This window comes from Xyrauchen texanus, chromosome 26 (genome assembly GCF_025860055.1).
Source record: "Xyrauchen texanus isolate HMW12.3.18 chromosome 26, RBS_HiC_50CHRs, whole genome shotgun sequence".
In the NCBI taxonomy this organism is placed as follows: domain Eukaryota; kingdom Metazoa; phylum Chordata; class Actinopteri; order Cypriniformes; family Catostomidae; genus Xyrauchen; species Xyrauchen texanus.
In genome coordinates, this window is record NC_068301.1 from 41,328,411 (window position 1) to 41,349,823 (window position 21,413).

General features: G+C 38.5%; 1 protein-coding gene and 1 pseudogene across 2 annotated transcripts in view; both read right to left on the minus strand.

Annotated features, from left to right (window-relative positions):
• The window catches only part of LOC127620061 (uncharacterized), a 328,707-nt gene that overhangs the window by 121,465 nt on the left and 185,829 nt on the right, over positions 1-21,413 (minus strand). The window lies entirely within an intron of this gene.
• Positions 14,203-14,321, minus strand: LOC127620478 (uncharacterized; annotated as a pseudogene).

The following is a 21,413-nucleotide window of genomic DNA, read 5'->3' on the forward strand; positions in this document are numbered from 1 at the left end:
CACCTGGGGTCGCTGAGGGCGACGCACGTGCCAGGCCACCTGAACGACGGCCCAGACAGACTGTCCAGAGACGATATTCCCCCAGGGGAATGGTCCCTGCACGCTCAAACAGTCCAGACGTTATGGCACATATTCGGCAGAGCAGAGATAGACCTCTTTGCATCAGAAGAGAACTCTCACTGCCCAATATTTTTCTCGAAAAGCGAGGACGCGCTAGCCCAGGACTGGCCCAACCGCCCGCTTTACGCCTTCCCTCCCGTCTCGCTATTGCCACAGGTAATGCAGAGGATCAGGGAAACGCGCCACTCGGTGCTCCTCATAGCCCCACGCTGGGAGAATCAAACATGGTTCCCGGAGCTTACGCAGCTGTCACTGACAGCCCCGTGGCCCATCCCAGTGAGAGCAGATCTCCTCTCGCAAGCACGCGGCACGATCTGGCATCCCCACCCAGAGCACTGGGCGCTACACGCGTGGGTGATCAACGACTACCCGTCGCTTTGCCAGAAGGAGTAATAAACACCATCATACACGCTAGAGCCCCTTCCACGAGAAGACTCTATGCGTCAAAATGGTCTGTGTTTTCAAAATGGTGCACCGACAGAGACCTGGACCCACGGACATGTGGGGTGTCGCCGCTGCTCGTGTTCTTACAAGAGCTGCTGGATAAGGGCAGATCCCCATCCACGCTCAAAGTGTATGTGGCGGCCGTCGCCGGCGTACGCTGAACCCCTGCACGGCCAGTTACTGGAAAAAAACGAGCTGGTCATCCGCTTCCTCAGGGGAGCTAGAAGGATGAACCCCCCGCGCCCCCCATCGGTTCCTATCTGGGATCTTTCTATAGTTCTCGAAACTATGAAAGCCCCCCCTTTCGAACCGTTTCAGTCCGTGGATTTGAAATACCTTTCACTCAAAACCGTTTTTCTGACTGCCCTGTCATCAGTCAAACGTGTGGGAGACCTTCACGCGCTGTCTGTCAGCGCTGCGTGTCTTGAGTTTGGACCAAGTGACTTCAGGGTCATTTTAAAGCCTAGACACGACTATGTTCCCAAGGTGATCGGTACTCCTTTCAGAGCACAGGTCATTTCCCTATCGGCGCTGCCAGCATCCGATAGCGAACGCGACGCCAATCTCTTTTGCCCAGTCAGAGCACTGAGATTGTATACTGCGCGCTCCGCTTCTTTCAGACGCTCTGAGCAGCTTTTCGTTTCGTTCGGAGGGCGCACCAAAGGTCTCACTGTCTAGATGGATAGTGGACGCTATTGCTGCCGCATATGCGTCAAAAGACCTGCCATGCCCGTTGGGCATTAGGGCTCACTCCACTAGAGGCATGGCCTCCTCGTGGGCATGGTCCAGCGGGATTTCCATTCACGACATATGTGTGGCAGCGGGCTGGGCTTCCCACTCCACCTTTGTCAGATTTTACAATCTGGAAGTGCCCGCCCTGCAGGCAAAACTACTAGCGGTTTAATACGCTACAGCTCCCCTGGTGAGCTGCACTGATGGGACTCATTCCACACAGACCGGCACCGCCGCTCTGTCGTTCCCTTCCCACTATGTGCTTATGTATCACACACACACTGGCCCGCACTCTTGCCGGCCAAATATTATTTCCCCACTCACAAGGGCTCCCCCGGGTCCACCCCCCTGGGGCTCATGCAGTGGATGCTTGGCACGCACGGCGTTGACAATGGGTTCCCGTAGCATAAGCTAGCTTACGCAATACGAGAGAACCTCTCGTAAGAGAACGTCTCGGTTACCTACGTAACCTCGGTTCTCTCTAGATGAGGGAACGAGTATTGCGTAAGCTAGCTTACGCTACGGGAAAGATGAATATTTTCTGAGATATTGAAGCCAAAAAATTATCCTTAATTTTGTATCATTTGTCAACGCAGTGCAGCAACTGCAGACCTTGAGCGGGCTAGCTAGCGAGCTCATTGGTTGCTCTGCGGCAACTGCTGCAACCTATAGACGAACTTGGGCGAACTCGCGTCCAATGAGATGCGTCCGCGCGCTTACTGCATCAAAGCCCGCCAAAATGGCCGTGACTAGAGTGCATATAAGCGTAGTTCGTAGGCTGGAACCCTGGTTTTCATTGAATGAAGCGAAAGTCGCTCGTGGCGCGAGCACGGCCGGCTACGCAATACTCGTTCCCTCATCTAGAGAGAACCGAGGTTACGTAGGTAACCGAGACGTTTTCAAGTGTCACAGCCTAAATTACCAAAAGTTATTGTCAGGATTACAATGTTCACTGGGACAAGCACGATCAGAAAACAAAAGTCTGGGTAAATTAGTAATGTACATTATTATGTATCTGTACAGAAGCCAAATGATGTGCTAATAACTGCACCATGCATATTTTATTGATTCTTTTAAGAAAACATTAAAAAGTGTAACAACATCTTTCTCACAAAGTAACAGGCTGTTGGGAGTCTGTACTACATAACAGGAGGATGACAGTTGCTTTAATCTCCAGCTGTGCTGGACCACATTCAGACTAAATTTCATCCTGCCTCCAACTGACTTGGTTTTCTGATTGTACAAAGTCACTGACCACACAAGATAATCTCTCTAATCAAAAAAACAAATCGAGCGAATCTCTAGTAGGCTTCATAGACCATATAGCTCAGTGTTATTATCAAAAAATAACAGACAGGTAGCAAGAAAAAAAGTTTTAACTAACACAAGTGTTGTCTAGTTTTCCAGGATAAAATCTTAAATTGATACATATTCTGTCATATTCTCTTTTCTTTATATCTTACTCTCTACATATTATCTTTCTTCATGTGACAGTAATGGATTTCACATTGTGTTTCACATTGTGCAAAGTCCTTTTAAATTTGGTTTCTTTGATCAATATGAATTACAGATATTATGACATTAAAAAGTACCAGGGCATGAAATGTTATCACTGTGATGCTTCTGGCATTAGATCGGTTTTAGAATTAGTAAAGGCTGTTTTAGAGAAAAGGCAGTTCCATCCCCTCTACAAGTTTACTAGATTCAACATAGTAATATCTTTGGAAAGTAGTATAAACCCAGACATTTGCAGGAGGCTCAGTAAGCATGTGTTGGCATAGAAACCATGGGACTACTGCTTCTCTACTCAGCAAACTAAATGAACAGTGTAAAGATCTATATTAACAGTAAACACGGTTTTTAACTTTTTTATATATATATAAAACTCTTCATGCTGCACCAGATACATGTCAGGTCTGTTACCCCTCATGTTTTGTATATTGATCATTGTGGTCGGTTACTAAAGGTCCCAATTAATTTATCTTACAGGTTTAGTACACCAACAGAACATTACATTTATTAAATGGCCTGAAAGTACTCATATTAATGAGATCTTTTCCAGCCTTCCTATGCCACTGCATCTTCATATTTAAACAAAATAATGTAGGGCTACTAAGAAATAATTTAATTCTCTAAAAAAAACACAATAACTGTAGTAAAAGTTAAAAGACTTCCAGGTCTAGACCTCAGCAATTACAAAAGCTACAGGTGGATAAGTTACAGACTGGCAGTTAACGTTACATAAACTTGTTAATCAACTTAGGACTTACAGACCAGGGAAACCAAAGATGATATCAATACATCCTCTTAGTTCTTTTATGTTCCAATTCCACAAAAAAAAGAGCTTCCAACTAGTCCTCCTCTCTGCAGGCATGATCCACATCACGTAAACGCGGCCATGAGGCTAACGTTACGCCCTGAGCTGTACAGCTCAACTTAACCTAACGTTAGTTAGCTTTCATTTAAAAAAAACAAAACTACCAAATTTGACCTGCTGACAATGTTTCTTCTGTCCTCATCTCTACCTGCTGTCCTCCACCTCTTTAGCCTGAGGCTTAATCAGCAGTACATGTTGATAGCCACTCAAGCTAGCTCAGCTAACATTGCAGTAAATATATAGCATTTTACAGTAACGTTAACTTACAAGTTACAATTTCTTGCAAAAAGGAAATTCTTATTCATACAAAAATGCAACTATATTTACAAATATAAATATTACCTGTATGTATTTAATCCAGTAAGTTCATGACGTCGAGCTGACAATTCCAAGGTGTGGTCCATTAAAGACTTTAATTAGCGCAACGTCTCTGGGCCATGCTCTGGGCTGACCTTCCAGTCGACTTCCGTTTGGTACCACCCACGTGCGTAAACCAGCCAATCACAAGATGTCCCGCCAAAATGCACCGTGTGTATCAGAAATGTGTATGAAACTGCAATATAGAACCCAGCTGGGGCGGGGTCGCTGTTCTGATACACTGGGATACACTCAAAATCAGGTCAAGTGGTAAATGAGGACTTTCAAAGAAAAAGAGAATTTATGTTGTTTAGACACTAACACATGCAGTTACACTCTTTTATTTATGAGGACTTTGGCATAGTCCTCGTATTACCCTTAGGTCCGGGTAGCCCAGGTGAAAAGTCTGGTGTGTTGTCCATGTAAACCACATATCCCAACACACACACACACAGAGACAGACACACACACACACACACACAGAAAAATAACAATAGTTAAATATGGTTACAGTTTTGGTTTGCCTTTAGCCACAACTTAATCCTGGAAGTGAACTTTTTCAAGTCATATACGACCTTAATGTCAGATGGTAACGAATTCTAGAGTCTACTGCTCTTAACAGAAGAGGCTGTCTGTGCAAAGCTTGTCCTACAGTATGGTATTGTACAGTTATGATTTGTGCTGCTTCTGGTAACTCTTTTGCTGTTCTGTATTTTAATAAATTTACTAAGTGGCTCAGGTGCTAAATTATTAATATACTTGAAAATTAATTTTAAAAAACAAAAATTACTGAAGCTTTCAAAGCTTAATATATTATATTTCTCGAGGATGTAACAGTGATGGTAATGGATTGGTTTCTTTTCCATAATTTGTATTGCTCGATTGTAAAGTGAACCAATGTGTTTTGTTGCAGACGGGGCTGATCGCACCCAAACTGTCATGCAGTATGAAATATGCGAAAAGACCATTGCATGCATGTACAGCAGGGCTGCCTGGTTTGGTATGTAATTTCTGATCAGTTTAAAACAGTTAAGATTCCTTTGTATTGTTTTAGAAATGTTCTTTATATGTTTAGCAAATTTAAGTTGAGGATCTATGACCAATCCAAGATATTTAAATTCTGTAACAGATTGAATTTTTCCATTTTGTAAGTTAATTTTTAATCTTTCACTAAGATCAAGTTTCTTATAAAAAACACATGGAGACTGTTTTTATAAAAATTTAGCACCAACTGATTTTGATTGAGCCACTGTCTGACATCAGCCATACATGCAGACAGTACATCAGCAGCCAGCTCTGGTGACTTAGCGGGTGCATAAAGAACTGCATCATCTGCATAGAGCTGGAAGACGGCACCTGAGCAGTTCAATGGTAAGTCATTTATAAAAAGACTGACCAGCAAAGGACCAAGTATGGAGCCCTGTGGTATGCCCAATTTGATGTTCAAGAATGAGGATTTTTCTTGGGCAACTTTAACACACTGTACTCTAGCCTGAAGATAGGACGCAAACCAATGTACTGCCTCAGTAGAGAAATTAAAAGATGACATTTTAGTTAAAAGCAAGCTATGGTTGATTGTGTCGAAAGCCTTTTTAAGATCAAGGAATACAGCTCCCACCACATCACCCCTATCTAGGGATTTTTTCAAATTTTCAATAAAACAGCAGTTTGCGAATAACCCGATCTAAAGCCAAACTGCTGTGGGTGGAGGAACTGACTGGCTTCTAAATAGTCAACCAATTGTGCTGCTACAACTTTCTCAATTACTTTAGATAAAATAGGTAAAATAGATATGGGACAATAGTTACACATAGAGTCCTGACTTCCTGATTTAAATACTGGCACAATGACTGCTTTTTTCCATCCTAAAGAAAATGTACAAGTTCTTATAGAAAGATAAGTCTTTGCATACTTTACATGTTGCATTTTGTTCCATTCCAATCTTAGTTAAAATACAATCTGTAAATATCACTTTGTGCCTTATAAAATACTATAAACTTTCCCCTCATATTTCTCCATATGCTTTCTTTTTTCAGATTTTTAAATCTCTGTACCCAAAAATTGTTAACTACTGGTTCTTTAAAAACACCATCTCTAAAATAACAATAAAACTTTTTCACATTACACTCCTTAAAATTACAAAGTTCCCCTTTCAGTCCTACATAAATGTATTTCTCTTCATTCCATTCTTCCATGTTTTCTATTCTTTTAATCCATTCCTTCGGTATTGAGTTTTTGATAATTTCATATTTATTTTCTATTTCTCGTTTGTTACATTCCTCTTTTGGTTCCTTCATTGCATCCGTTATAAATTGTGATCGTAAAAACCCTTCTTTAAATTCATACAAAACGTCTCTTACCCTTGTTATTCCCACCTCCATCCATTTTTTAAACAAGATCTCTTTCCCATCTCTTAAAATCCTTTTGTTTAAGAACAGAGGTTGGTTTAAGATGTTTTCTCTTCCTTTCAATTTATAATCTATTACAGTTAAGGGATTTACCCTCCCACAAAAACCAGAGAAAACATTTCTTCAACCTCCCTTCTACCCACAAAGGCATTTCTGTCACATATAAAACATACCACAACTTTGAGGCCATGAAAACATTCAATACTAAAGCCTTCCCTTTCAAATTTAAAGCCCTCATTCTCCAAAAATTTAACCTCCGTTCTTTTCCTGTTATCAATTCCTCCCACATTTTTTCTCTTACTTGCCTCCCAAGTAAATCGGTATTTAACATTGTTATTGGCCTGTATTCCCCTCTGCCATGTCTAGTTTGCTGAAAACTGTGTTAAAATCCCCCATTATTATTATTTCCTTATATTTTTTTTAATACACTCCTTAAACAGTTAAAAAATTATTTCTTTTCTTTCTCTTCTGTTGGTGCATGTACATTCACTAAAGTTAATTCACGTCCTTCATAATTTACTTAAACAGCCATGCATTTTTCCATCTTTTCTTTGTACACCACTTTGGTTGTATTAAAAACATTTTTTCTCATTAAAAGCGCCACCCCTCTTCCAAGCCTACCATCCCCATTATTATATAAAATATCTCCTTCCCATTTCTTTTTGTATTCCATCATCACACTCTCTTTCCAATTTGTTTCTTGTAAAACAATGACATCTTCTCCTCTACATTTTTCTTTCACTCTTTCAAATTTTCCCATGTCCATCAGTCCCCTTGAATTAAAAGTAACACAACTTAAAACCATTAAAAGAAATAAAAATAAATACCTAAAAAACATTATTCTCCATTTTCTCCCTCCAGGCCCTTAACACTTCATATCTGTTTGCCTGTTCACCTTGGCTTCTTGTCATAGTCTTTTTTCTTACATTTTCAAAATTTGGTGTTACCTTCAATAATCTCCTTCTTATTTTTCCTCTCGCCCTCCTGTCTTTGTCCTTATTGTCGGTTGTTATTTCCTCTTCACTTTCCGTCTCTTTACTTTGATCCGTCCTTCCTTGTCCATCTTTCTCCATGTTATCCCGATAGCTTTTAAAATTGTCCGATATCTCCATTGCTGTCCTATGTGTGTCCTGCTCCATTTTTTGTTCCTTATCGTTCTCTTGTTCTCTTTCTCCTTCCTCTCTGTTGCTTGCTCCTTCCATTTCTTTTTGTTGTACATTTTCTTCCTCTTGTCCTTCATTGTTTTGTCTTTCATCCCCGTTGTTTCATTCATGCACCTGTCCGTCCACCCAATACTCCCTTCCTCTTTCCTCTTTCTCCATCCAACACTCACATTTATTTAAAATCTCCTGACACTCCGGGCACCTGACTGCGTTACAGTCTCTTGCGAAGTGTCCCTTTTCTTCACATTTGTAGCACTTGAAATCTGGGCACTCTTTAAGCAGATGATCCGGGCTCATGCACAGCCTACAGGTCTTCACCTGGTGACTGTGCACCACCCTAAAATACTGCTGCCCTTCTGCTGTTTCCATCCTTGTGCTGTAGGGCAATGATGCCACTTCTTTAGGGAACCTTACTTTATGGAACCTCGTTCCATCCTCGATTCCAGTGCCCGGGTAGCATCTTCTTTTAATTTTTGATATGGGGTTGACTCCCCATCCCTCCAATTATTTCTCTATCATCTAGGTAGACGTGCATGTGCATGAAGGTAACAACATAGTCTCTATTTTGTAGTTTTTTAATTTCACAATTCACCCCTTTTATATTCAGTCCATCAGTCAATTCCTCACATGTTTCCTCATTTTCCATTGTTAGTTCATATTCATTTCCTTGACTTGGTCTTAAAGCTAGAATTTTCACATTTCCACATTTATCCACCACTGCTTTGATAATATCCACCGTTCTCACCTCATTAACATTATCCACATTCACAATCATAGTCGTCTCCTTTAAGTACTTCCTTCCACCGATTTTGTCTTGAACGTCTTGTTTTTTTCTCGTGTCCTGCTCGTTGTTGATAAACCAGTCTGGTGTCGTTTGCCATGCGTTTCTCTCCAGCCATTCCAGTATCGTTTGCCATTCATGTTTCTCCAGCCAGTCCAGTGTCGTTTGCCGTTTGTGTTCCTCCATCCAGTCCAGTGTCGTTTGCCATGCGTCTTCCTTCAGCCAGTCCAGTGTCGTTTGTCAATAATCCGTCCATTTTAAGAAAGAAAAGACTAACCACCCTCCAGCCAGCAAAATGCTGCTGTTAGGTGGTTTAAAAACCTCAAAAACAAACACAAAAATAGCACAAAATGGAGGAGGGCCTTCCACTTCAACTGCAGCCAACACTTCCTATTGATCTCTAGCTCCCCCTAGTGTGCTCAGGGGGTATGGCCGTTTGCAAGAGTAGCTGCTACCAGCAGGCTAATTAAAGCAAGCGCACTGCATGCTTCCTTACGCTGCTCTCCCATCATTGACACATGTCTTGTATTACAGCTCTAAAAATGGAACAACAGACCCTTTCCTCTCAGACATTGTCTATTTTTATTTATTTTTCTTGTTGAAAAAGTAAGTGCCTCCTCTCTCCTCATTCAATTTCAAAGGAGTCATCCACAATACATTTTTCTGCATACCTGTGTCATAGCATCCATGTGATTTGCTAAAAGAGGGCATACTCAGCTGCACAATGAAATGCTTAACACGTAATAATTATTTCTTTCTTTTGAAAGTGTCCACCACATTTTGGAAGCACAGCAATTTGTTTGCACTTTCCTACTCTGTACGTTGCTGTCGAGAAAGAGCAAAAAAAATAAAATGCCTCTACTGCTTTCTGGAGGATAAAGTGGCAGTTTTTCTTTTGCCACAGAGAAAGCTAAATGAAAGAAAATCAATCAAACAACCAATTTCCAAGGATAAATAAATAAATCCCAGTTGAGCCAGGGGGGAGTGTATGAGTTAAAACAAATAAGGAAAAGCAATAGCTTACAGCACCTGGTATTCGCAGGAAGTCTACCATCCAACTACTAACCAGGCCCAACCCTGCTTCAGACGAGTTTTTTTTTTATTTTTTATTTTTTTTTATTCAAAAAATATTTCAATTAAAAACAACACTTTTCATTTAAAACTAACCCAAAGACAAACACAAGAACAAGTACATCAAGGAATAGCAAAAACATCTTTAAACATTTTCAGGCAATACAACTTCAAAACAATTAATCGTTTTAACAATATATTTATTATTTCTCATTATGCATTCTTCAAATATATCTATTTTCTCATTCATGTTAAAATAATCATATAATACTTTCAATTCATCGCTCAAGATCTGCTTATAAAAAACACTTATTGGAAGTTCTATTTTCTTTTGTTTCATTAGATTTCTTCTTCTCCATATTGCAAATATTGCAACTGTTAGCATTAAATTAAGAGCAAACTTATTTTTTGCTTTACCATTAAATCCAAATAAAAACATAGTTTCCCATTCTTCTAGAATTATTCTTTTATCAAACAAAAAGTCACCTATCATCTTTTTTAACATTTTAATAAAACCATTTAACTTTTTACAATTTACAAACAAATGCATCACACCTTCAGCCCAATTTTACACAATTTCATGTCTGTCTTTATACAATTGTGTCTTAATAAATGATCAAAATTTTCTAATATAGGACTCTTAAAATTAATTCTCACATTTTTCCATATGTTTGATGCATCAAAATTGTAAAATAGTTTTTCCCAATACTCAATTGCTTTTGGTCTTACAAATACAGACTTACATATACAACCATAAAACATTTTTACACCATATGCTTGATTTGTTTTTATAATGTTTGGAATCACTTTTTTCAATCTATTTGCTAGAATCTTGGCCAGTATCTTGTAATCAGTATTTAACATGCTCAATGGCCTATAATTTTTAAGCTCTTCTCTTTCCCCTTTATTTTTATATATAATCTTGATAATTCCTTTCTTCATACTTTCACTTAATTTTTTCTGTTTAAAAATATCAATAAATAAACCATGCAAAATGGGTGTTAAAACATTCTTAAAGACTTTATAAAATTCAGATGGTAAACCATCCAGCCCTGAACTTTTCCCATTCCTCAACTGATTTATAGCTTCATTTATTTTTTCTTCTTTTATTTCTTTATCACACATTTTCTTATCATCTTCATTTACTTTTATTCCAATTTGTTTCAATAAAAACTCTTCCTCTTCCTCATTTATGACATCTTTTTTAAATAAAATAGCATAAAAAACCTTCACTTCATTTAAAATACCTTCTTTTTCTTTCACAACCTTTCCATTTTTTGCAATACTTTATCATTTCTGCTTGTTTTCTTGTTTTTTCCAAATCATAAAAATATTTTGTACTCCTTTATCCTTCTACTGTATTTTATTACTTCTTATTTTAGCTCCCATGCACTTTTCCTCTTCTATTTTTTTCAGTTTCTCTTCTAATATCACTATTTTACTCGCATCCATCCTTCCTTCTGACACTTTTTTCATTTCTTCTTCCCATTCCTTATTTAGTAATATTTCTTTACTTTTCTTCATTCTTTGCATTTTCTTTGAATATTCAATAGATAATTTTTTAATATCTATTTTTAAATTATCCCACCACACACTTTTTGCTTCTTCATATAGGACATTATTAATGCTATTTATTATGCAATTTTCTACTTCCATTTTATAAAAGTTGTTTTTTAAAAGTTCCGTATTAAAAACCCACACCCCTGGTCCTCTCTCAACACCACTATAATCAATAATTACATTTAAAAAATCGTGATCACTTCCACTAAACATTTTGTAAAATACTTTTAAAATGAAACTTCCTAGCTGTCTGTTACATAATACCAAATCAATTCTACTTTGTTTTAAAACATTTTTAACCATTTGTCATCTTGAATATTCTCTTTTTACTTTGTTTCTTTCCCTCCATAAATCTATAAATCTATGTTTTTCCATAACTTTCTTTAATTCTTTTCTCCCAACATCTGCTCTATACACCATATAATCCTCCACATCAATTCTTTCTAAAACAGTATTAAAATCACCAATTAGAATCACATTTTTATAGTCCTCTATTAGAACATCCATTTCTTTAAAAAAAGTTACTCGCTCTATGTCCTCATTTGGTGCATGAATATTACATATTGTTATTTCTTCTTCTTTTTCTTCAACCTTAACCACCAATGTCCTTCCTATATTATCCGTGAATATAACTGTTGCTTTTTGTATTGTACCCCTTCTAATTAAAATTGCTACTCCTTTTTTCCTGTTAGGATCATTATTGTACAAAAAATCCCCATCCCATATTTTCTTTAAACCATGAATTTTTTCATCATTCCATCCTGTCTCTTGTATACATATTATGTCATTCTTTTTTGTCAAGTGATTCATATTTTCAAATTTGGTCATAGTTGACATTCCCCTTGCATTGATTGAAACTATGCTCACTTGACTCATATACAAAATAAAAGAAACATAGAAACAAACAAAAACACACATCACTTTTGTTCAAGTCTCTTTAATATCTGCCTATCCTGAGCCAGTCATTTCAGCTTTTTTTTTCTTTTTTTCTTTAGATTCTCTTCTTATTCTTTGTTTTTCCATCACCTTCTCTATGTTAATTTGTCCTGTTGTTTTCAATTTACTCCCCCCACTCAAAATGTTTTTCTTCACACTTTCCTTCAAATCAATAATTTTATTCTTAGTGTCTCTTACCTTATCTATGTTTGTACTGCCCTTTGCTCCATCATTGTCTTCTTCTTTGTTTTTCATCCCATCCTGTTCAACTTTATATTCAAATAGTTGCAGTTCTGTCATTATTTCGGTCTCTTCTTCTCCGACCCGTTCGTCTTTACTTTCTCCTTCTTCTTCTCTACTCTGTATATCCATAGTTAATCCACGTGTTTGTTGTGGTACACTTCCTTCATTAGCCTCTTCCACATTCTCCACCTCCATTTCCTCATGTTCCACTTCAGCCTTTCTGCAGCCTTGGCACCGTGGGGCTTTGCAGTCCCGCGCATAATGCCCCTGCTCCAGGCATTCTCTGCATATTAGTTGAGGACAGTCCTTCTTTTCATGATCAGCACTTGTACATATTCTGCACGTCTTCACCTGGTGATCATGAATCACCCTGAAAAACTGCGTTCCTTCCTCCGTTTCAAATCTTGTATTATATGGCAGTGACACCACATCTTTTGGAAACTTAACTCTTATAAATCTTGTTCCATCCACCACAGTTGTCCCAGGGTAATACCTCCTTCTCAGAGGAAGTATTGGTGTAACCCCCCAGCTTGTCAGTTTTTGTAAAACATCCTCATCATTTATATAGTTTGGCAATTGTAAAAAAGATACCTTCCTTTCCGTTGCACAAAGTTTTCTTATTTCACAACATTGTCCATTTATTTGTATTCCATCCAATAATTGTTCACAGTCTTCTTCTTTCTCGAATGTGAGTTCATATTCAAAATCATTTTTTTTCCTTAGTTCATATAATTTGCCCATTCCAGTTTTGTCCTCTACAGCTTTAATTATCATCATAACCATTAATTGTTCTGGGTTTTTCACATTCATTGTCAGCGTAGTTTCTTTTTTGTATTCTCTCTGATATCTAATTTTTCCTCTCAATTTATTTATCATATCATCTTTTTTATTTTCTTCTTTTCTCTTTTCACCATTTACATCAGCCTTTTCCTTACTTTGTATCTTCTGTTGTTCAGTCCTTCCTTTCACCATTTCCACTCCATTTCTCTTCTTTCTCGAGACCACAGTTGCCCATGTTTCTTCTTTTTGATTTTCATTTGTTTCTTGCATTATTCTTTTGGGTAGATTAGTATCTTCATCCAATTCATTGTCCTTTTCCAGTCCTGTTCCATTATCCATTATGTCCTTCCTTGTTTGTACGCCTCTCCTCAAATACCAAAAAGTAAAAAAAAAACTCAAACCCAAACAGTTGTAAAACTGCTTGGGGTTAAACCGTGAAAAATAATAAACAAAGGTAAGCTTTATAACGTGTGATTAAATAAAAAAAATAAATAAATATATAAAACATAAACAAAATGGCAAGGATCCTTCCTCTCCAAATGCAGTTAACTCACTTCCTGGAACGTACCAACTAGCAGGCTTGCACAGTGGGGTATGGCCGTAAGCAAGAGCTGCGGCTACCAGCAGGCCATTTAAAGCAAGCAAACTGCACGCATCCTTACGCTGCTCTCAAATCATTGACATATGTCTTGTACTAAAGCTCTAAAAAACAGACAACAGGCCCTTTCCTCTCAGACATATATATTTTTATTTATTTATCTTGTTGAAAAAGTAAGTGCCTCCTCTCTCCTCATTCAATTTCACAGGAGTTGTCCACAGTAACTTTTTCTGCATACCTGTGTCATAGCATCCATGTGGTTTGCTAAAAGAGGGCATACTCAGCTGCACAATTATATGCTGAACACGTAATAATAAGCCAGTGGCCAAAGAAAACACTTCTCTACTTAAAAAATGACCTCAAGATGCTTTCATTCGGAAGTGTACACCAAATTTTGGAAGCACAGCACTTTGTTTGTACTTTCCTACTCTGTATGTTGCAGTCAAGAAAGAGCAAAAAAAACAAACCCTCTACTGCATTCTGTAGGAGGCAAGATAAAGGAGCAGGCTGTCCTTTGCCACAGAGAAAGCTAAATGATAGAAAATCAAACAACCAATTTCCAAGGATAAATAAATAAATCCCAGTTGAGCCAGGGGGGAGTGTATGAGTTAAAACAAACAAGGAAAAGCAAAAGCTTACAGCAACTGGTATTCCCAGGAAGTCTTCCATCCAAGTACTAACCAGGCCCAGCCCTGCTTGGCTTCCGAGATCAAACGAGTTCAGGCGTGCACAGGGTGGTATGGGCGTAAGCAAAAATTGCTGCTACTAGCAGGCCATTTAAAGAAAGAGTACTGCACGCATCCTTGTCTCCAATTATTGACACATGTTTTGTACTGCAGCTCTAAAAAAGAGACAACAGGCCCTTTCCTCTCAGACATGCTTCAAATTTTTGAAGCACAGCACTTTGTTTGTACTTTCCTACTCTGTATGTTGCAGTCAAGAAAGAGCAAAAACACAAACCCTCTACCGCTTTCTGTAGGAGGCAAGATAAACGAGCAGGCTGTCCTTTGCCACAGAGAAAGCTAAATGAAAGGAAATCAATCAAACAACCAATTTCCAAGGATAAATAAAAAAATCCCAGTTGAGCCAGGGGGGAGTGTATGAGTTAAAACAAACAAGGAAAAGAAAAAGCTTACAGCACCTGGTAAGCAAGAGCTGCGGCTACCATCAGGACATTTAAAGCAAGCGCAATGCACGCATCCTTAAGCTGCTCTCCCATCGTTGACACTTGTCTTGTACTGCAACTCTAAAAAAGAGACAACAGGCCCTTTCCTCTCAGACATCGTCTATTTTTATTTATTTCTCTTGTTGAAAAGGTAAGTGCCTCCTCTCTTCTCATTCAATTTCACAGGAGTCGTCCATAATACCTTTTTCTGCATACTTGTGTCATAGCATCCATGTGGTTTGCTAAAAGAGGGCATACTCAGCTGCACAATTATATGCTTAACACGTAATAATAAGCCAGTGGCCAAAGAAAACTCTTCTCTTCTTAAAAAATGACCTCAGGTCGCTTTCTTTCGAAAGTGTCCACCACACAGACAGACAGACAGACAGACAGACAGATAGATAGAAAAGACAGACAGACAGATAGACAGACAGAGAAACAGACAGACAGACAAACAGATAGATAGATAGATAGACAGACAGACAGACAGATAGACAGACAGTCAGACAAACAGACAGACACAGACAGAGTAACAGATAGACAGACAGATACACAGACAGACAGAGAGTCAAGTCAAGTCAATTTTATTTGTATAGCACCTTTCACAACACATATCATTTCAAAGCAGCTTTACAGAAGATCAGCATTAACAGATGATAAAACTGTAATGTCTATAATGTCGATGAATCATCATTGTGTAATTAGATAAAATACGATCCTTAATCATGTTTAAAAATAATTAAATAATAATTGTATTAATAAACCCAGTGAGCAAGCTGTAGGCGACTGTGGCAAGGAACACAAAACTCCATAAGATGTGGATTAATGGAGAAAAATAACCTTGGGAGAAACCAGACTCATTGTGGGGGCCAGTTCTCCTCTGGCTAACATTATGAATGTAATGTAAATATTACTTATGTATAGTTAAAATCATGGTTTAAAATTATTAAACTAAATAAGTGTTAAGGGTCAGTGTTTAAACATAGATTGTGTTTGAACTGTAAGTTTAATGACCACAGGCTTTGAAGTCCATCTAGATTATTTGCAGATGTTCACATAGATGCAATTGTCCTTGTTAATTGGCTGATGAAGGCTTTTGTTGGCAATAGTTAGTCTATGCATTCCATTTCAAGATCGCAGTCCATCAATAGACCGAGGTGATGCAGGTTGGAGTTGGTATCAGTTCATCCTCTGAAGTCCATCATAATAGAAGTGATGTTTGGCTGCATTTAGTCATCATCATTCAGCGACATGTAGCAGTGGAGTCCAATATGAAGCAGGAATGGTGCTGGATACAGCCAGTTCTGGTGACCTCAGGATAGGAGTCCCGATTTAGAGATCATTATCACTGTTTGTGGTTCCAGGAGACCCAACTAAAGCAGCCTAACTGTGGGTTGGAGGATAAATTAGGTGTATGCTGTGGTGTATTTTTATCAAGTATCCATTAATCAAGTATAATCAATGCCATTTAATTCTACAATTATTTCTTATGGTCAAGTGTGTATTTTATCAGTGTGTGAGTGAGTAAAGAGGCCTGTGAAGATTAGGCCCCTCAGAATGCAATGCGTGACCACATATGGTACTCATATATGTAAGCTTGAGTCTCATCGTTTGACACTAGAGAAGATTTTGTGGTGGGGCCTCAAAGATGTTTTTCTGCTCAAAACACTACAGATTGAAGACACAGAACAAAAATGTATGGAAGGTTTAGCCACGCCTTGTGAGACCTATGTAAGCTGGTGCAAACTCAAGACATCAGTTGTTCTGCAGGCAACTCGGCTTTATGGTCTGATAATAAAGTCTATTCTTCTGAAATCAAAAACTTTCTTTGAGAGTGAGTTTGTCACAAAGGGGGCAGAAACCACAACAATGCCTGGCTAAATAGATGAGTCTTTAGTCTAGACTTAAACTGAGAGAGTGTGTCTACATCTCAAACAGTGTTTGGGAGAATATTCCATAGTTTAGGAGCCAAATATGAAAACGATCTACCTCCTTTTGTGGATTTTGATATTCTAGGACCCATTAACATGCCAGAATTTTGCGATCGTAATGAACGTGATGGAATATAGCAACTTAAGTTCTGCGAAGCTAGACCACTCAAAGCTTTGTACGTAGTTAACAGAATTTTAATTAATTATTTAATTATTACGGAATTTAACAGGTAGCCAATGTAACGATGATAAAATGGGGCTAATATGATCATATATCTTGGTTCTTGTTAGCACTCTGGCTGCTGCATTTTGAACCAATTTAAGTTTATTTATTGATCTTGCTGGACATCCTCCCAGTAATGCATTACAATAATATAGTCTTGAGGTCATGAACGCATGAATTAGTTTTTCGGCATCAGCAACAGAGAGCATATGCCTTAATTTAGCAATATTTCTTAGGTGGAATAATGCTGTTCTACAAACATTTGTAATTTGATTTTCAAAGGACAGATTGGTATCAAATATAACACCTAAGTTTTTCACTGTTGAAGATGATGTAACAGAAAATCAAATTATATTTTAGCGGCTTATTTTTAGAGTTTTTTGGTCCAATAATTAGAACCTCTGATTTGTCAGAATTGAGTAGAAGGACATTTCTGGCCATCCAATCTTTTATTTCACTGATACACTCTGCTAATTTTGAGAATTGTGAAATCTCATCAGGTTTTGAAGAAATATAAAGTTGTGTATCGTCAGCATAGCAGTGGAAACTTATTCCACGATTCCTGATAATATCTCCCAGGGGAAGCATATACATGGAGAAAAGCAGAAGACCTAAAACTGATCCCTGTGGCACTCCATATTTTACTTTTGTTTGGTTTGACAATTCCTCATTTATATAGACAAAGTGGTAGTGGTCTGCTAAATATGACCTAAACCATGCTAATGCAACTCCACAACTTCCAACATAATTCTCCAGCCTATTCAAGAGAATGTTGTGATCTTTAGATTTATTTTATTTTTTTTGTTGAATGTGTATTCAGTGTTGTCTGTATATGTGAAGCACCAGGACAGTCTGAATGAATTGCCCCATGGGGATTAATAAAGCTCTAAACGTATCTATCGTGTCGAATGCAGCACATAGATCTAAAAGCACTAGAAGAGAAATGCAGCCGCGATCAGATGATAGATAGATAGACAGACAGACAGACAGATAGATAGATAGATAGAAAAGACGGACGGATGGACAGACGGACGGATGGATAGATAGAAAAAACAGTGTTGTGGAAAAATTAATATTTTATTTTCTTTCTTAAGACATTATGTGGATTTTCTTTCGATTCAATCATGTGTTTCTCTTCTCTGGTATTTTCCTATTCACCTGGCAGGAACAAAGACACACACAGTAAAACAGATGGTCAGGGAAAAAAAGCCTTTTAACTCCTTAATATGGGTACGGGAAAGACAGAGGGATTATTTAGCCATAAATAAAGCCTTTTGTTGAGTTTCACGGTTGTGAAACTCAGTAAAGCCCAGGGGGGCCACTGTCTTCAGGAAAAGATAGCGTTTATATAGCCCTTTGATGACCTCACAGATGTAAGGACAGTAAAACCCAGGGGGCTCAGAAGAACCATTTGTATTTCTAAAACCAACTAAATCTGGTTTTACTGGGATGAGTGGAAAATTACAGAAGAAGGGACTTTGAAGACAGGGGGGTATAAATAGGCCATGTGTTTTCGATGTGAGTTAGGTCTTGTTCCTATTGCGAGGTAGCTGTCGTGATATTTTTGTGAACAAACCTCTTTTAAAAGAATAAACTATCTTTTAAAATATAATTTGGATCCTGGTGTCTCTTATCATGTGATGCATATTTGTTTAATTATTGTTTTGCCACAACAACAGACATATAGATAGACAGACAAACAGATAGACAGACAGACAGACAGACAGACAGACAGACAGACAGATAGATAGATAGATAGATAGATAGGCAGACAAGCACACAGACAGACAGATAGAAAAGACAAACAGATATACATACATACATACGGACAGACAGACAGACAGATAGATAGGCAGACAGACACACACACACAGACAGACAGACAGACAGAAAAGACATATAGATAGACAGACAGACAGATAGATAGAATAGACAGACATAGACAGACAGACAGACAGACAGATAGATAGATAAGACAGATAGATAGAAAGACAGATAGATAGAAAAGAAAGACATATAGATAGACAGACATACAGACAGACAGACACAAAGACAGACAGACAGACAAACAGATAGACAGCCAGACAGACAGAAAGAAAAGATAGACAGATAGATAGATCGATCGAAAAGACAAACAGATAGACAGACAGATATGCGGACGGACGGACGGACAGATAGATAGATATATAGATAGGCAGACAGACAGACAGACAGACAGATGGAGAGACAGAAAGACAGATAGATAGATTGACAGACAGACAGATATTTAGATAGATAGAAAGATAGATTTACGACTTACAGATACAAATATATACGCACATACACACATACACACACAGTGGACATATTGAGAACTGCACTGTGCAAAACTGCTAAAAAGTGGATTTTTTAACACAGAATCACAGACAGTTTCAGTGCTGAACCTTAAGGGGGTGTCCATGTAAGAACAGCCGTTCATTTGAAACATGAAGTTTACAAATACTTGCAAAAGAAATCTAACAGGAAAAATACAAACTCTTTTCCTGTTCATACCATACAATGATTTTCAACGTAAGTTATGCTGCTTAAAATCTTTATTTTACAGAAAAGTTTTTAAAACATGCTGATTTTATATGGCCAGTTAAATGGACAGCCTTTGCTGTGAATGTCTGTCTCTCATCCGTGTCTAGAAAAGCACTTCATAAATTAAATGAATTATTATTATAATTGATGTTATTATTATTATTATTATAGTTATTAGTGGTGCTTGCCAAAGGCAAGGCATCACTATTGTTATTCGCCATACTTATTATTATTATTATTATTAGTGGTGCTTACCAAAGGCAAGGCATCACTATTGTTATTCGCCATACTTATTAGTGGTGCTTGCCAAAGGCAAGGCATCACTATTGTTATTCGCCATACTTAGGGCCCTTACATAGTCAACGCATCGGTACGCGTACGCGTCTGAAAGGCTACACGTCGCTACGCTTCGGCCGCCATTATGCGTCGATGCGTAGCCAAATGTGTCGTCCTAGTTTTTGATACGCGACGCACCGATGCACGCAATACTATGCGTTGTCGGTGGGGGCGACATTGCAAGTATTGTAAATTAATTCAAGTATATTATGTTTACAGAAGAAGATTTGAATACAATGGCGGGCGAAGAGGAAAAATTATGCGAGCTTATACGCATACATCCGCATTTATATGACAGTTCGTCGGAATTACACTCCAATAAAATAGCGTTGGAAAATGCCTGGAGGAAGGTTGCAACCGCGATGGGAAAGACCGTAGATAAGGTGAAAACGTACTGGAAAAGTGCCCGTGACAAGTTTACTAGGGCGCACAAAAAGTGAATATTACGTGACCCGACTCTACTAATATCACCAGACTCTACTACCCCCTGTTGCGGGAGCGGTGTATTGCATTTCACGCATCGACCGTGACGTGTGCGTCTGCTTGCGTCCACTGTTTAGACTATGAAAGGGAGCGCGTCGCTCGCGTCACTCGCGTCACTTGCTCGCGTTGACTATGTAACGGCCCTTATTATTAGTGGTGCTTGCAAAGCATCACTATTGTAATCTCACATACTTATTTTTAGTGGTGCTTGCAAAGCATCACTATTGTAATCTCACATACTTATTATTAGTGGTGCTTGCAAAGCATCACTATTGTAATCTCACATACTTATTAGTGGTGCTTGCAAAGCATCACTATTGTAATCTCACATACTTATTTTTATTTTTATACTTTTTATTATTCTATCTCCGTACAAAACTTCGGCACCTAACTCGTCCCGCACCGTTTGGCGTAGACCCACGAATGAGGTGTCAAATCGAACGGCCTATTGAGGACACGTGTGCTATGACTTTTATAAGCGATCGGAGTACGGTAATTGCCCCAGGGGCAAAAAAGCGGCCGAAAAATCCCATAGACTTAACATTGCGACAAACTTTGACGCGTCACAGCTCCGAGCGAGGATTTCGCAGAAACGTGTGATTTGCCACATTTGAAGAGGCTGGCAGGCTCTGTAAGAGCATACCTCAAAATGGGGTAAAAGTTGCACCCCTGGGGGCAGGAGCTGCCCAAAAATGCCCCAATTGACTTACAATGGTGTAGGACGGCCCATGAAATGAAATGGCATTGGGATTTGTATTCAACATAGCTCTGGATCACAGTGTCATAGAGACAATGGGGCGGGCTCATTTTACTCAGACGACCAATCAGTATCTCAGGATCATTTTGAATCTATCAAGCCACGCCCTAGCAACAATTTAGAGCACCTTAGCAACAAGTCCCATACACTTCTAATGAAAGACATCAAAGGGATATCTCCGGATAGAAGTTTCATAGAAACACAAGGGTGGTCTCGTTTCACTCGGGGCAGCAAACAGCCAATCATGAATCACCTCAACACTTCCTAGCCCCTCCCTAGCAACCATTGTCGAGCACCTTAGCAACCAAAATCCATAGAGGATATCTTCCATTCTGAATGTCACAGAGGCATGGGAGTTGGTTTATATCATTCATACTGACAAGCAG